The 17980-nt window shown below is 36.1% G+C and overlaps 1 protein-coding gene across 1 annotated transcript in view; it reads left to right on the forward strand.

Annotated features, from left to right (window-relative positions):
- The window catches only part of OCA2 (OCA2 melanosomal transmembrane protein), a 542641-nt gene that overhangs the window by 204738 nt on the left and 319923 nt on the right, over positions 1-17980 (forward strand). The gene's annotated exons all lie outside the window — the stretch shown is intronic.

Raw genomic sequence — 17980 nt, forward strand, 5'->3', positions numbered from 1 at the left:
TAGAGCTGTCCCTGCCTCTCTGGGTCCCTTTTGAGGGGTCAAATTTCAAAACCTGGCTGATGCCAGGTTCAGTGGACTAGAGACCTTGGGTTGATATACAGTCATCTGGAAGTTGATGGCTCCGAGCCTAGAAGAAAGGAATCTGGCAAGAATATTTAGTAAACATGGACCAAACAAACACAAGAGAAGTATGATCAGTAGTGGAATGAGAATAGGGGCCAATATAGGAAGAAGCCAGGACTCCCATGAAGATGATTTTGGAGCACTAAAGTTATTGTGAATTTCTTGCATCCAACTAGCCTTTTCCAAAATATGAGCAGTGCAGAACTCTATCTGCCCAGAGTTGTTATACATGCAACAAAATGTTTGCTAAAGCACATATACCCCCACTGGAGGCAAGCAAGTAGTTTAGGGCTATTCTATTGTCTAGAATTACTTTTGCTAAGGAATCCAGAGATTGCTGGATTTCCAGGGGACCATAAGCTGTCACATTTTTGGGCGGGGCCCAAGCCAAGATCTTCGCCCTTTGCCCCAAAGGGAATCTGACTCACAGGCCCCAGACCCTCATCTAGGTGATACCTCAGAGTTGTTTTAATTTGCATTTCTGATTTAGAGGATTTTTTGTATGACCATAGATATCTTTGAGTTCTTGTTTTGAAAACTGCCTGTTCATATCCTTTGGCCATTTTTGAGTTGGTAAATGACTCATATTCTTATATTTTTGATTCAGTTCTCTATGTATTTGAGAATTTAGGTCTTTATCACAAAAAAACTTGCTGTAAAAACTAACCCCCAGTTTCCTGCTTTCTGTCAAATCTTTGTAGCATTTGTTTTGTTTGTGTGAAAACTTTTAAATTAAATGTAATCCTAATTACCCATTTTATGTTCTGTAATTCTCTCTACCTTCTGTTTGGTCATAAAATCTTCTCTTATCCATAGAGTTGCAGGTAAAATTTTCCATGTTCCCCTAATTTCTTATTATTATCACCCTTTGTGTCTAAACTCTTAAATCATGGACCTATTCTGATCTTAACTTGGTATATGGTGTGAGATGTTTGTTCTACCAAACTGCTAAAACTGCTTTCCAGTTTTCCCAGCAATTTTTGTCAAATAGTGAGTTCTCGTCCCAAAAGCTTGGATTTTTAGGTCTGTCAAACTCTAGATTATTATGGTCATTTACTATTATGCATTGTACCTAATCTATTCCACTGATCTACCACTCTATTTCTTAGCCAGGCCCAGGTTGTTTTGATGATTACTGGTTTGCAATACATTTTGAGATCTAGTACTGCTAGACTACTTTCCCTCATATTTTTTTCATTGATTTCCTTGATATTCTTGACCTTTTGTTCTTCCAGATGAATTTTTTAATTTTTTTTAGCTCTTAAAAATTTTTTTTTTTGGTAATTTTATTGGTATGGCACTGAATAAGTAGATTAATTCAGGTAGAGTTGTCATTTATTATATTGGCTCAGCTTACCCATGAGCAACTAATATTTCTCCAATTGTTTAAATCTGTCTTTATTTGTCTGAAAAGTGTTTTGTAATTGTGTTCATATAGTTCCTGGGTTTGTCTTGGCAGATAGACTTCCAAGTATTTTATATTGTCTACAATTATTTTACATGGAGTTTCTTTATCTTTTGCTGCTGTATTTTGTTGGTAATATATAGAAATGCTGATGGTTTAGGTGGGTGTATTTTATATCTTGCAACATCGCTGGAATTGTTCATTATTTCAACTGTTTTTTAGTTGATTCTCTGGGATTTTCCAAGTATGACATCATATCATCTGCAAAGAATGGTAATTTGTTTCATCATTTACCCCAATTCCTTCAGATTCTTCCTTCAGTTCTTCTCATTGTTATAGCTATAATTTCTCATACAATATTAAGTAATAGCAGTGATAATGGGCATCTTTGTTTCAGCCCTTATCTTAATGGGAAAGCTTCTATCTTATCCCCATTACAGATAATGTTGGCTGATGCTTTTAGATAGATACTACTTAGTATTTTAAGGAAAGCTCCTTTTATTCCTGTGCTTTTTAGTGTATTTAATAGGAATGGGTGTTGTATTTTGTCAAAAGCTTTTTCTTCATGTATTGAGATAATAATATGATTTTGTTTTTTTTTTGTTAATAGACGTGGTCACTTATACCAAAATTGCAGTTTTACTAATATTGAACCAGACCTGCATTCCTGGTATAAATACCACCTGGCATATGATCTTTGTGATATATTGCTGTAATCTACTTGCTAGTATTTTATTTAAAATTTTTGCATCAATATTCGTTAGGGAAATTGTTCTATAGTTTTTTTTCTCTGTTTTTACTCTTCCTGGTTTAGATATCAGCTCTATATTTGTATTATAAAGGGAATTTGGAAGGACTCCTTCCTTGCCTATTTTCCCAAATAGTTTATATAGTATTAGAATTAGTTCTTTAAGTGTTTGGTATAATTCACTCGTGAATCCATCTGGTCCTGGGGATTTTTTTCTTATAGTGCTCCTTGATGGCTTGTTCAATTTCTTTTCCTAAGTAAGATAGGGTTATTTAAGTATTTTGTTTCTTCTTCTGTTGATCTGGGCAATTTATATTTTTGTAAATATTCATCCATTTCACTTAGATTGTCAGATTTATTGGCATATAATTGTGCAAAATAGCTCTTAATAATTGTTTTAATTTAAACAATGTACCCTTTTCATTTTTAATACTGGTAATTTGGTTTTCTTTCTTTTTTTCAAATAAAATTAACCAATGATTTATCGGTTTGATTTTTTTCATTAAACCAGCTTCTAGTTTCTCCTGTTTATCTTCCCTCTTTCTTTTCACTCTGTCCCTCCTCAAAAGTCTGCTTTACTTCTGACCACTGCCTCCCTTAATCTGCCCTCCTTTCTATCAATCCCTTCCCTTCTCTTATACTCTTTGCCTCCTACTTCTCTGTAGAATAGATTTCTATAGCCATTTGAGTGTGTTTTACTCCCTCTTTGAACCAATTCCAAGAAGAGTAAGGTTCAAATGTTGTTTATCCCTCATCTTCCTCTCCACTGTAAAAGCTCTTTCTTTCATGACTCTTCTATGTGGGATAATTTCATGTGAGAATTCTTCTTCTCCCTTTCCCCTTCTCTCTGTATGTCTCCCTTTCTTACCCCTTAATTTAATTTTTTTGAAATCATCCCATCACAGTCAACTCAGGCCCTCTGTTTACCTGTACTTCTTACTGCCCTAATAATGACAGAATACTTCCCACATAACAATGTATGCAATTGAATCCCTTATGATTTCTCTTTCAAGTTTACTTTTTTATGCTTCTCTTAAGTCTTTTATTTGAAAGTCAAATTTTTAATTCAACTCTGGTCTTTTCATCATGAATGTTTGAAAATCCTCTATTGATGCTAGGAAGGAAGGAATTGTGGGAGGAGATAAACATTTATTAAGCATCTGCTATATTCCTGCTGTGCTATGTATTTTAGAAATATCATCCCATTTGAGGTAGGTGTTATTGTTATCTACATTTTATGGATGAGGAAACTGAGGCAGCGTGAAATCAAGTGACTTGTCTGTGGTCACACATCTAGTATGTATCTGAGGCTAGATTCGAAATGAAGTCTTCCTGACTCCAGGACCAGCACTCTATCCATTGTCACATAGCCAACTCTAAGGTAGTGAAGGCATGAAAATCTGCTATTACGCTCTCTGATAAGTAGCAAACTCTCTCTTCTTCTCAAGACTCCTGTGCTGAGTCATAGGGTCATTGATTTAGAGCTGGGCACTATCTAGTTCAACCATCTAATTTTGTAGATGAGAAACCCAAGAGTTCAAAGAAATTAAGTTGTTTTCCCAGGATTACACAGTTAGTAAGTATCAAAGGGTGAGATTTGAACTCAGGCCTTCCTGACTCCAAATCTAGTACCTTTTCCACACTGCCATGCTGAATTGAAGTCTACCTAGTTGAAAACTCAATTTCCAGGAAAGATAATTTTTGCTTGGAAGCAAAGGCCTAGGGAAATCAACCCTTGTCATCACTTCTGTCTCTTTTCAAGTATTTAAAGGCACTGATGCTATAGGCATCATAACTTTGACACAACAATCCTATTTATACAAGGCCTAGATAGCAGCATTTCATTTTTGATTGCCTATTCACTATTGCCTCCATGGTGTTTCTGTCTTCTGTGGGTCTTAATATTTGTCAAAAATTCTGCCACATAGTTGATATTACATAAATGCTTATTATTACCCCCCCCCCCAAATTAAAGGCTAAAATCAAAGAGGTCAGATCTTTTTGCTGCCAGACCAGCTGAGAACTTATTTCCTGACCCTTTCTCCTGATCATCATGTCCTTGATTTTGCTTCCTATAAGAAGTTGCTCCAAGTAATTCCTGTCCTCTTTCGTTCATCTTGGCAATACTCTGTTTCTACTGATTTCATATCTGGAAAACTAGTCTATATTTATGCCAGATTTTTTCTTTTCCTTTGTTCTTTTCCTATCCTTCTAACCTTTTTCTTGTCTTACTAGAGTATGCAAGCCTCCCACCTCTATGGGATATGGTGTGAATTAATTAGGTACCATTTGCTGAGTGTTTCTGTATTTAAGGGCTAAATGTTGTTATTTTGAGTAGCAGTGAGGTTTCTTCTTGCCTGTTTCCATGCTGGCAACAAATGCAGCATTTCACGGAGTTAGAGAAAATAACTGTTAAAAAGCAGACTTTGGCAAGACACTGCTTCGATCAATGAAATGATTTGGAAACATATGTTAATTTCCCATCATACCACAAACTATCTATTGCTAACAGCATTATAGCTAAAGAACAGGTCACAGCTGTCTGAAAAGGGACACCAACCAGAAATCTATGTTGTAATTTCCCTCATCAATTGATTTGATGTGTAGGAGATTGGTACAGATGGGAAATTAGATCATACAATCTTAATTGGTTTAGTTCTGCATGAAATGTAGGAGATATAGGAGGAAAAGCAACTCAAAACAAGTGTGGTTGTTGTTAACCAAAAGAAAAGAAATTGAAAGATGAACATTTTAAGATAAGGATAAAAATTAAATATGAAATTCTAGGCATTAAAAACCACAAATGGACAATGATGGGATAGTAGTCACCAATGCTATTCCTTCAAGTGAGATGGAGAACTGCCAGGCTTTCTCCCTGCTTCTGCAACCTAAGGCCCTGCAGGTCTTATTTTGTCTCTATCCTCTGCAGATCCCCTGTGCTGTCATCTGACCACCTGATCATCTGATATTACCTTAGACTCTTGTGCCTTGCCATAGACCTAGATCTTTGGATTACTGGGCCTTTCCATTCACTTTGAATCTGGACTTTATTTTTTGTATTATCTGAACTAGAGTATGAGTTCTGTCTCACTTTCTCTATTTGTACCTCTAGTCCTTAGCACAAAGTAAGAGCTTTCTTTTTGTTGTGGCAAAGAACTGGAATCTGGGGGGATTCCCATCAATTGGGGAATGGCTGAGCAAGTTGACTTACATGAACTGAGCTGAGTGAAGTGAGCAGAACCAGGAGAACACTGTACGGAGTAACAGCTTTGATAGACTTAACTCTTCTCAGTGGTATAATGGTTTAAGACAATTACAAAAGGCTTATGGTAGAAAATGCTATCCACATCGAGAGGAAGAACTATGGAGTCTGAATGTAGATTGAAGCATGCTATTTTCTCTCTTTTTTTTTTCTTCCTCATGGTTTCTCCCTTTTGTTTTAATTTTTCTCTCCCAATATGACTAATGTGGAAATATGTTTAATATGATTGCATGTACATAGCCTGTATCAGATTGCTTGCTGTCTTGGGGAAGGGAGAGGGGAGGGTAGGAGAAAAAATTTGGATTTGAAATCTTATAAAAGTAAATGTTGAAAACTATTTTTACATGTAATTGGAAAAAATAAAATACCGTTAAGTTAAAAAAACAAAAAAGTACTATTAAATGGAAAAAACCAAAACATTAATTTAAGGCTTTTTAATTCATTCATTCATTCATTCATAATAGTAAAACCAAAATTACCTCGTGGTATCTCTCTTCCAACAGAGGAAAGACCTTCTGTCCTGTAGTCCTTCCCTTATCTCAATTAAGTTTCACTCTCACATTTGACCTTAGGGCATTCTTTGGCATGCTGGCTTGCCTTGGTTGCCAAAATTTCTAGGTATGGATTTACCAGGTTCCACACTTTTATATGTAGTAGCTAGGGGGCACGGTGATAGAGTGCTAGAATTGGAGTCAGGAAGACCTCAATGTGAATCCTGTCTCAGACAAATGGCCCTGTGAAAGTCACTTAACTTATCTCAGCCTCACTTTCCTCATCTGAAAATATGAGGGAGTTGGACTGGATGGCCGCTAAGGGGGTATTGAGCTACAAATCTATAAAGTTATATAAAATTCACACTCTCCTCTCTCTTCCTCACAGATTGTGTTTTTCTTACTTTGGCTCAGTTAGTTGTTAAATTCCATCTAGCCTTGGTACCTTAGATATTTTATCATTTAGAAGTATGATTAGTAACAAATGCTGCAAATACAACCTACAGGTTCCAGGCTACAGATGATCTTTATGTTTATAGTGTTGAAAATGCTGTTGGTCAAACACTTGGCCATTCAGCCATACCTCGTTCAGAGAGGGATCACTATCGTCTTAAAATTAAAATAAGAGAATTTTAGAGCTATAAGCTTCCTTCTTCTTCTTTTTTTTTTTTTTTTTCATTTTACATAGGTGGAAGGTAAGACCTTAGAGATTAAGTGCCTTACTCAAAGTCATATAGCTGGTGAAATCCAGATTGTCAGGCCATTTCTTTTTCTAATACATGTCCAATTCAAAGTTTGGATTAGGGAGGGTAATGGCTGTGAAAATGAAAAAGAAAGTTAAATATAAGCACATTATCTGTGAATATAAAGGCCTTTGTAACACTCTTATGCCACCACTTCCTAGTACTGGGAATATTTGTGTCTTATGCCCTCAAATAGATTGTAAATTCCTACAAGACAGGAACATCCATTCAGATGTTCCAAGTAGCAGCCACTACACTGCCTTGCAATTCACCAGTCAATCAGTAAGCATTTATCAGGTATTTTCTATGGCTCAGTTATTGTGCACAGTTTAAATACTCAAAAATATTTATTAAAGGAAGATTAAAGGGTTGTCAAATGTACTCAGTGACAGTACTTCTTGGTGGAAACATCTAGGAGACTGTTGAGGATATGAAACTAGAGAAGAGGTGAAAAATCAGAACTAGCAAGAGGGAGGTTTGGGAGTAATATTCGTAGATGTGACAACTAAAGTGAGACAAAGACAGTCAATCTCGAAGGGAAATCATCTATCATCCATCTATCTATCTATCTATCTATCTATCTATCTATCTATCTATCTATCTATCTATCTATCTATCTATCATAATAGGGGACCAAAGAATGAAATCTAGGGAATGCCCACACCTGAAAGTGAGGAGCAAAAAGCACTAATTATATATGGTTAGGTACCATTAGAAAATAATGAGGTGGCTACCACAAGTCACAAGTAATTACTTTATAGTCCTACTATTTGTGTGTCTGCATCTGTTAGAATCATTCCCTCCCCTACTTCTCCACCCTGAGGGAGGGTCTAGTAGTAGCTTTAATGTTCCCCAATATGTTTTCTTGATCCCTCAGAATTTTATTTCAGCTCTGAACATGAAACGTGGTAAGAATCTCTAAAGCATGATGATGAAAAATTCAGTGATTGACCTACCTACCCAAGAGCTTAATGTTATTTTATCTTATACTTTTTGAACTGGCAAGCCACTTTCAGTCATTATACTTCAACAAGTGGTTTCCTTATTTGATGATTATTATGATATTCCCATCAGTGGCATCTCCCCTTTCATTGCCACTGCTGCTTCCATTATTAGCAGCCTACTGAGTTTGGCACAGAATGATATTGGCTGTTTCTTGCTGTAAGCCAAAGAAATGTCAATTTCATCACCCTCTTGTCTAGTGGTTTATGAGCAGAAATGGTAGTTAGGTTTATTGGAACTCTTTGGGAATAAATCTCAAGCTGAGTTGCTTCATATTTCCCTGAGGATATGAGTGTCCAATTATTCAAAATAACTTCCACTCTTTTTTCAGAGTCCCAGGAAAATGCTCAAGTAAACTATTAATTCTCCATCGATTCTGCAAAATGGTTGCTGTCAAAATATTAAACCTTGGGCCATCCTGTCAGTCTTTGCACTCTCTACTTTGACAGTTGTCTTATGTCACTTTTATCATCATGATTTGCAATCCTATTTTCTTTTACCTTATTAAAAATGATTCTAGTTTAGTATTCTTAGACTTTACTAAATTTTATTTAGTCTCATAGGATTTAGAGTTGGAAAAGTAATGTTGTGAATGTCCCAGAAGTTGGAAGTAGCAGAGCCAGGATTTGAATTTAACTATTTATCTGTCCCTGGGCAAATCACTTACTCCCATTTGCCTCAGTTTCCTCACCTGTCAAATGAGCTGGAGGAGGAAATGGCAAACCACTCCAGTATTTTTGTCAAGAAAATCCCAAATGAGGTCATGAAGAGTCGGGCATGACTGAAAACAACTGAACAACAAAAATTTAAGTCTGTTGTCAATATTTCCCTAGCAGAGTGTTAATTGGCATTAACTCAAAGTCAAAGACTATGCTTCTCATAAATCTTATAGGCAATTATCACAGTAAACTGCTACCAAATTTACTTCCATCTCATGAGGTGTATTAGAGAGAGCACTGGACCAGGAGTCTAGTGGAAGGTCAGCATCCTGAAAGTGGAGACTGCTTCATTTTTGTCTTTGTAATCCTCAGGATCTAGTATGGCACTCTGTATGCAAGAAGTATCAAAAATGGGGCCAGCAGACCACAGTGCTACCCCTCCACCATTCCCACATACAGCCTCGAGCCAGGTTAAATTGTAATTGGGAAATATTTAACACAATAAATAAAAGTACAATAGGATATAGATGTTGACCTGTGGTTTTCTAAGTCAGTGTGCAACTATGGAGATTCGTATGTGTGGTTTAGTGGCTCATGTTTCTATTGGAATTTGCTATATATGGTAGATGCCTAGCAACTGTTGATTAAATTGAATTGAAATAAATCTTCTAGTGTCTAGCTCTAGGTTGTACCAGAGCTGCTACTAAATGACCATATGATCCTGGGGAAATCATGCAACCTCCCTGTGTTTCAGTTTTTTTACTTGTAAACTTGGGGATAATAATACCTGTCCAGCTTCTCTGTTAGGGTTGTTGTATCAACTGACATGATTTATGTGGAAGTGCTTTGAAAACTGTAAAGCACAATAGCAATTGTGGCTGAACTTCTGATTTCACTGTTTCCTATAAGGACTTTTCCAGATGAGGAAATCTATCTATCACTCCAGGTTAACATTGTAAATGTGTTTTACAGTTTTAGAGAGCTATCTAGAGTGCAGAGAATTTAAGTGACTTGCCCAGGGTCACATAGCTAGCATGTGTCAGAGACTAGACTTGAACTTGTGTCTTCTAGACTTCCTGATCTATCTATTATTCCACGCCACCTCCCAGTACTGTATTGTCCTACAAATACTAATATATTATTACTTTATGTTTTATAATGCAGTCTTATCATTTTTAAGAGACAGGTCATATCCCTTTTTCCTTTGTTTGCTTTGGTTTGGATGAAGATGTTCAGTGCTTTTATGTGAGCTTTAGAGAAATAATTATAAATCTCTTTTGGGTTTAAATTCTCCCTGGTTCATTTTGACAGTAGAATGTCCAGGAAGATCTCTTGAATTAATGCATGTTTTTTAATAATGTGAATCTGGCAAGGAAACAGGTTTATTGTTATGGTATTCATGATGTGAATATAAAACAATATGATTTAAAAATCCCTTCTGCTAACAAAGATGTCAGGATTCATACATCCAAATCAATTCCATCCTTCAAAGGATTTGGAAGACCGCACATCTTTCCCAGCAATGCTTCCATTGGGCAAAACAGTTTTAGAATTCCCCTTTGTGAACTGCCTTTAGGGCCAGTTTATCAGCCATAGGAAAAATTTAGTCATTACTTTGTTTTTAATCTTAAGAATTAAAGTCCTATGTGAGAAGCAACATAGTATAGAAAAAGAATTAGCTTCAAAGACAAGAAAGCCTAATTTTAAGTCCCGCCTATGACATATACTGGCTATAACCCTGGGTAAGTCACAATCTCCTAGTGATCTAGATAACTCTTTATGATGACACATTGCACGATTGCATTGTGAAGGGAATTTCCTCACACTAGAGTTTCCTGTACTATAACCCTGTTGAGTTGAACCTATTCCTACACCAAACTCTCTCTCTATATTCTACACTTTTTTGACCCGTGTAGATGAAAGTGAAGTTGCCCATTTAACTTAATCCTTCCACACTTGCATATATTTCTAATTGCATATCCCAGTATTTTTTGAGAAAAATTTCTCCATTCTTCCTCTCCTTTTTTGCCTCCTTTACCCACCTTCCTTTTCTTTCTTCTTTCAGTATTGTCAAAGTGTAACAAAAACATTTCTAGGTCTTTTGGGACTATAGGATTCTTTTATCTCTCCCTCCTCCATTAGATGATAAATAGTTCATTCTTATAAAATCCCTTCTCATTGTTTACTCATATTTATCTTTTTATTTTTATCCTAATATCTGTATTTGTATTCCAAAATTTCTTTTCAATACTATTTTTTTCTATCAGGAATATTTTAAAGCCTTCTATTTTATTGCAGATTAGTTGTTTTTACTTGTAGGCTTATGCTCACTTTTGATGGGTAAGTTATTCTTGATTATAGACCTTTATCCTTTGCTTTTTGCAATATCTCATTCTCTATTCTTTGGTTCTGTAGAGTAGTAGCTGCTAAATCTTATGTCGTCCTGATTGCAGTCCCTCAGTTATTTGAATTTTTTCTTTTTCACTGCTTGCAATATTTTACTTTTATCTTAAAGCTCTGGATTTTGACAATGACATTCCTGGGAGTTGTCATTTTGGGGTTTCAGGAGGTGACAGGTAGATTATTTTAATGTTCACATTATGCCTTGTTATAATGTCTGTTTATATATAAAACTTCCTATGCTAATAAAATCGTGAAACCAATGCCTATCTCTATTCTTTATGCTAACAACTAACATATATCAATATATCAATCATATAGACTATGTGATAGAGATATAGAGGAAAGAGCACTAGATTTGAATCAGAGGAGGTTTGTATTCAAATCCCAGCTTTGATACTAATTAACCATGTGATAAATCACAATCGCTCTGAGTTTCAATTTATTTTTCTGTAAAATGAGGATTTTTTAAAATTTGGAATGTTTATCTCACAAAGATGCTATGATAGTTGAAAATGTGTAAACAGTGTAGAAATAGCATCAATTATTATTACAAGCTATTATCATATCATTGGAAATTATTTGTTCAGTATTTTTCTAGAACTGGGACCTGTGTGTGGAGAGAATTTTAAGTGGATCTTTCCCCTTTTATTATTATTAATGTCATTTGTTCATAGGTTAGTGTGTTAGTTTGCGAATCACTTTACCACTCTAGTTCTTAGTTACTCACCCATTAAGAAAGAGATTGGATTAACTAATCTTTAAAGTGTTATATAGCTTTAGTATTCTATGATGCTGGGATTTCATGTGAGCATGAAATCAGGGCTAGAAGGGATCTTAGTATACATCCTTTTAGAGTTTCAATAGTTGAAACTATTTTGAAATGAAGAATTGGAACATTGTGTCCTTCCTTTAGGTCCATCAATCAGTTGACAATTAAGTTTCTATTATATTTCAGGTACTATGTGAAGTTCTGGGAATATAAATGCAAGCAAAAAAAAGTCCTTATCCTCGAGGTACTTACATTCCAATGGGGTAGACAACATATAAAAAGAAGCTGAAGGAGGGAGGGAAGTAGTTGCTATGGGGCCATGATGGATGGGTCCAGAGTATAGCTTAGTGAGAAATGATGAGATGGCTGACCTGGGCATTTTCCTTAAGTGGAGGCTGTAGGAGAAGCCATCCAACAAGAGGGAAGGGCTATTGAGGTTTACATCTCCAAAAACAGTAAAAGCAAGTTTGTCTTCAGGGAGAACTCTTTTTAGAAATTACTTTCTCTCTTTATGAATCTCTTGGTTTCAATTCAGTAAATATTTAATAAGCATCTACTTTTAGTCTCAGGGTGCTAAACTTCTAAAGATATTTCAGGTCAAGTCAGCAAGCATTCATTAAGTACTTGCTATATGCCAGATACTGTATTCACAGTCTGGGGCAGGGGGTGGGGAACCTGGGGCCTTGAGGCCACATGTGGCCCTCTAGGTCCTCAAGTGTGGGCCTTTGATGGAATCCAAACTTGAAGGCAAAGGGCCACACTTGAGGAACTAGAGGACCACGTGTGGCTTTGAGGCCCTAGGTTCTTCACCTCTGGACTCTGCGGCTACCTCCCTGTGTTCTGATCCTTCTACTTAGTCATTCAAGTCTTAGAAACTTAGGATAGATAGAACTAATCTTCATTGCATATTAAATCAAAATTTCTTAAACTAGAAACCATGAACTTGTGGTCTGTGGATAGATTTCAGAGAATTAGTGAGCTTGATTGAAAAAAAAATCGAGAAAAAAATTCTACTTTTTTTTAATTTAAAAATTTTTTTTTTTACTAACTTTTGGCTTCCTTTGCCGTCCTATGTATTTTACTTTAAGAATTTAAAACCATCATTCTGAGAAGGCTGCACCAGAATGCTAAATGAGTTTATGACATAAAAAGATTAAGAATGCCACTGTAAGTGGAAGAAAAAGAAAACCTTGTTCTTTATTAGTTCTCTTCATTTACAGGCTGAACTCTCAAACCCTTTCTTTTAATTTTCACTGCAGTTATCTGTAACTTTTCTGCAGTAGATGTAGGATCAAATTCCCAAGCTTCTCTCCATAGTAGATTTAGTTTGGCCATTTTGCAGCCCCTTTTAGAATCTGTTTCCTAGTTTTCTTTCTAAATCTGATGACCCTAGCTTCACTTCACTTCAACCAGCATACATCAAGTACACAATGTGCAGAGAATCATCCTACGTATTGGGGAGAAGAACAAAGGTCAGATGATAAAGGTCCCTGTCTTCATAGAAAGTACAGTTTTGCTACAGGCTGTGACACACACAGAGGTATTATTAAAAGGCATTATAATTATTTAGTTAGTTTTTACAAAAGGGTACTTGATAACTGCGTGAGTGAGATACAAAACATAGTCCTATATGAGATTCAAAGAGGAAAGCTTATTACTGAGTAGAGACATTAAGGAAGGCTTCATTGAGGTAGAAGCTTTATTGGCCCTTTAAGTACAAGTAAGAATTCAACAGAATAAGAAGAGGAGGCAAGATGTTCCAGGCACAGGGAACAGCTTGAAGGCATGGAGGCAGAAAAGCACAGGGCAGATTTGATAGAGTAAACTAATTTGACTAGAACATTGGCTATGTGGTAATAATAAGGGAATAATAGATAAAGAAGACAAGAAATGCTGGTACTAGTTTAGTAAAGGGTCTTAAATTTTTGAGAGAGGAGTTCAGGTCTTGAAAGACCATAGAACTCTTCTGAAGATTTTTGAGTACAATAGCTACTTGACCAGATCTCTATGTAAAGAATAGTCTGACAGCAGGATAAAGGGTAGAGTGAAACAGTCTACTAGGTTTTTTTTCCCACTTTTTTTCACTTTTTTTTTTTTTAAAGCAATTGGGGTTAAGTGACTTACCCTGGTCACACAGCTAGTAACTGTCAAGTATTTGGTCTGAGGTCGGATTTGAACTCAGGTCCTCCTGACTTCAGGGCAGGTGCTCTATCCACTGTGCCACCTAGCTGCCCCTCTGCTAGGTTTTACTGACGATGTAAACAAGTGTTATAGCTGTGGGATAAGAGAGGTATTTCAGAGGCAGAATATTTTAGATAGATATTAAAAGGTGAGAGAAATTGAAGAGGAACAATCAACAGGATTTGAAAATTGATTGGACATGGAAGTGAGAAAGAAAAAAAAGAGTCAAACATGACCACAAGGCTTCAAACACAGGAGACTGGGTAGAATGATGGAATAATGAAGTCAGAATGAAAAGAACATTTCATGGAAAGAAATAAGCTCGGGTCTGAATGTGTTGAATATGTGGTGCTGGTGACATATTCAAGTGAAATGTCGTATAGCCATTTGGATAAATGGATCTGGAGCCTGAAAGAAAAGTCAGGGCTAGAGATAGAGATTTAAGAGTCATCTGCTTAGAAGTGGTAGGTAAAGCTGTGCAAATGTAATAATTCACTAAGGGAAACAGTGCATGGGGAGAAGAGGGCCAATAATAGTTGGGATTTACGTAGTCCTTTAAAATTTGTAATGCACTTTACATTTGGAACAGTAGCAGCACCCTCCCCTCATAGAGGGCCCCAGGATAGCTAGCCCAGGTTCAAGTTACTCTGTATTTATACATTCACTTACTAGACCTGCCACATTAATCTGTTAGCTTTTTCTCCAGTTAAAGGATGAAATCAGTTTCATGTCAAGGTATTTAATGAGTGAAGTAGCAAAGGACAGGTGTTCCCATAAATCTAGAGCACATTATACTGTAAATAAAAATAATAACCATTTATATGTGGTTTTAAGGTTTGAAAAGCAATTTGCATATGTTATCTCATTGGATTTTATCCTCACAACCCTAGGAGTTAAGTACTATTGTTATACCATTTTATGAATGAGGAATTTGAGAGGGAAAAAAAAAAGATGGAAGTTAAGTGACTTTCCTAAGGTCCTACAGCTAGAAAACAGAAAGAAGGATTTGAATTTAGGTCTTTTAAAACTCCAGATCTGGAACTCTATCCACTATGCCCCCTACCTCCTTATATGCACATATATCACCAGTTGGGAGAATGGACATAGATAAGAAAAATAAATGAGCGGCACAAAAGGGCAATTATAAATAATAAAGACAACTTCCATATGCTTCCAAGAAGCTTTGCTTCTGACCTTGATATACCATCATCTTTATGGAACCTAATAAGAGTCAGGCCTCCAAAACATAGGCATATCCTGTCCTTTTCCTGCATCTTAGGAAGGAGAGGGTTAAGATGTATTCTTTCTTAATCATGTTTGGTTGCTCCTTCAGAAAAAATGAAATCTATTCTTCACTTTTATGTCTTTAAATGAAGGTTAGACAATTTTTGGTATTCCTTGGCCTTTTTATGATAAATCCTTTATGTACCCAAAATAAAAGATAGAACGTTTATATCTTCTGAGATATAAGTGGAGACTTTCAGCAACCATATCTTTGCGGGATTCTTGTTCTTAATAAGACATTAATCGTATGAGGTTTGGGAAGCCTACTGTGTCAATCTTTTCTTTCATCAACATATCCTAATCACTTATTTAATTAGGTATGGAGCTTCTCAATAGAAAAATATATCTACTTTTATGAAAAAAAGGTATTAAATTAAATCAAAGGGTTTTTTTTTGTTTAATAAGTCACCAAAATATAAATCTATGCTTTAACTTAAAAATTAAAAACAAAACAAAACAAAAACAAAAACAACAAACCATTGACTATCTTAGTTTCAAAGATTTTGCCTCTCTGTAAGGTTTTTGTCCTGTGGGGTGGTGGTGGAATGTGTAGTTAAATATCAGAATCATAGAGTTAGTGGTAAGTTAAACCTTAAATATCGTCTAGTCCAATTAAATTACAATAATTTGAAAGTTTTAAAAACTAAATATAATTTTCATTAAAAACCAAATGTACAAATTCTGAATGTTTAATAAAAATCCTAAATCCAACTGTTTAATGCAACATGTGTCTACTACATGCAAGGTACTATGCTGGCAGGTGTTGTTATGGGAGAAACATTTACTTTTTAACTTTCTCAGGTGACTGCTGCTGAAATAAATCTACTACAACATAGAAATTATAGAGGTAAAAACCTAGGTTTTATAATGTTTAATGCTCGGGGTATAAAAAAAACCCTGAACCAAGATTAGGATTCTAATAAGGCTTCTTATAGACAGAGAATTAGAGAATTAATTCTTTTATTATTATTTATTATATTTGTTCTTTATTGCAACCTCGTATATCCTCTTAGGTCATAAAAGTTAAAAGATTGATTCATAATCTCAGGCATTCTTCAATGTCACAAAAATTGAATAATCTTAGTTAAACAGAGTCCTAATCTCATATATTCCCTTAAGAAACAAACCTAGTTAATTAGATTCCATTGGTAAATTGTCAGGTTATGTTGAGGTTCAGGGAACCATATGTTGAGGTTTTGGGGTTCTGGGACCTGAAATAGTGACACGTGGTTCCTGCCTGAATGAATTTGACCCAAGCCTTCTTTCAGCCAAAGACAAGGTTTATTAAAGATCTGCCATATTGGCCAGACTCTTACAGCATCTAAGCATTTGTGACATTCGTGAAGAGAGGTCTAGAGTAAATCTCAGCCATTGGGCTAGATTTTAAGAATCTGAGCCCTTGGCTAGACACTTAAAGAATCTCAGCACCTTAATGGAGGCCAGATGGACCTTATATATGGGAAGACTGTGGGAGGGATCTAGGAGTGGTCAAGTAGTTTGGGGTGACTGGAGGAGGGGTCTAGGAGAAGGGATATCTTGATGGGAGTGGCCAGTAAGCTAGGGTGACTGGAGGAGGGGGTCTAGGTAAGGATCTTCATGGGAGTGACTGGGAGGTAGAATGGGGTCTAGATGGGATCAAGGGTGGGAAGTTGCCATCTCTATATGGAGGTAACAGACAATAGAGGATTGGGTTAGGTTAAGGGTAACTGAGGATTGGGAGATTGCATTTAGGAAAGGCCAGTTGATAGGATTATAGTCTCAGGCAATCACTAGAGACTTCCTTGATCAAATTGGGGACTTCAAGGAGAGTCCAAGATAGGATTTTTCTAGGGCCTGTAGACCAAATGGGACCCAAATTCTTTTGGGGGTAAGGGGCAAAGGTCTCGGCTTGGGCCTGTACCTGGTCAGTTATGAATAAATTACATTTAAATGGTCCACAATGGGGTGATTGCAAGGGGATTACATACCTACACAGTTGGTGTCAGGAGAATTTTTCTCGAAAATGGTAAGTCAAATTATTTGGGGAAGCCTAGGTTCCCTTTTTGACTTTATCTGAGGACCATTTGAGGTTTTAAATAAATTTTCACAACCCAAGGGACAACTTGCAGCTAGCCCAATAACCTCCTAACTAGGAGAAATGGCCCTGACCTCCCTCCAAATGATAAAAATTAATAAAAGTAAATCAAAGATGGAAAATTATTACCACAGTATAAATGCAAAGGTAGATATCATACAATTCTTATCCTTGAGGAGTTCACAATTTCATTAGGACAAAGACAAGCATTCAAACAATCTGATAAAACAGGACAACATAAATGCAGAGAATAGGTCCAGGCAAGCATTGGGAGGAATCTGAGGAAGAACTCTTTCTTCCTTGAGAGACTGAGAGGAGGAAGGTAGACGAAGAGGTGGGAGGAATTGCATTATTTCTCTCTTAATGCACATTGTGAGGCATTTGCATAGCATATGAAAGGTCAGCTCAAGGGAAACTTCCACTTCAATGAAACATTTTAAGCCCATAAGAAGAAAATAACACATAGAAAAATGTTATTTATAGTTTTTCCCTCACAGTTCATCAATGTCAGCTGGAATGTACTACAGAAAATAGAGTACACTTACAGCTTGACTTGAGTAACCTTATGCTAATTTTAACATTTCACCAACATTAGCCTGCCTTCAGTAGCCTTTCAATTAAAACCCCTTCCCCTTAAAATGATTTTTGAGATAAGTGGCATGTAGGAAGGAAAGGGAGAAAGTGAGTTGATGAAATATCCATGGTTGAGTGAACTGGATTTCTTATAATCTGCCTGCTACCAAAAGTCATATTAAAAGGTTGTCACTGAGGAAACTCAATGAGATGCCTTGCCCCTGTAAGTCATCAGTTCTACTTCTAGAATTCTTCAAGTATAA

This window comes from Phascolarctos cinereus, unplaced genomic scaffold, assembly GCF_003287225.1.
Source record: "Phascolarctos cinereus isolate Bilbo 61053 unplaced genomic scaffold, phaCin_HiC Scaffold_726;HRSCAF=1367, whole genome shotgun sequence".
Classification (NCBI taxonomy): domain Eukaryota; kingdom Metazoa; phylum Chordata; class Mammalia; order Diprotodontia; family Phascolarctidae; genus Phascolarctos; species Phascolarctos cinereus.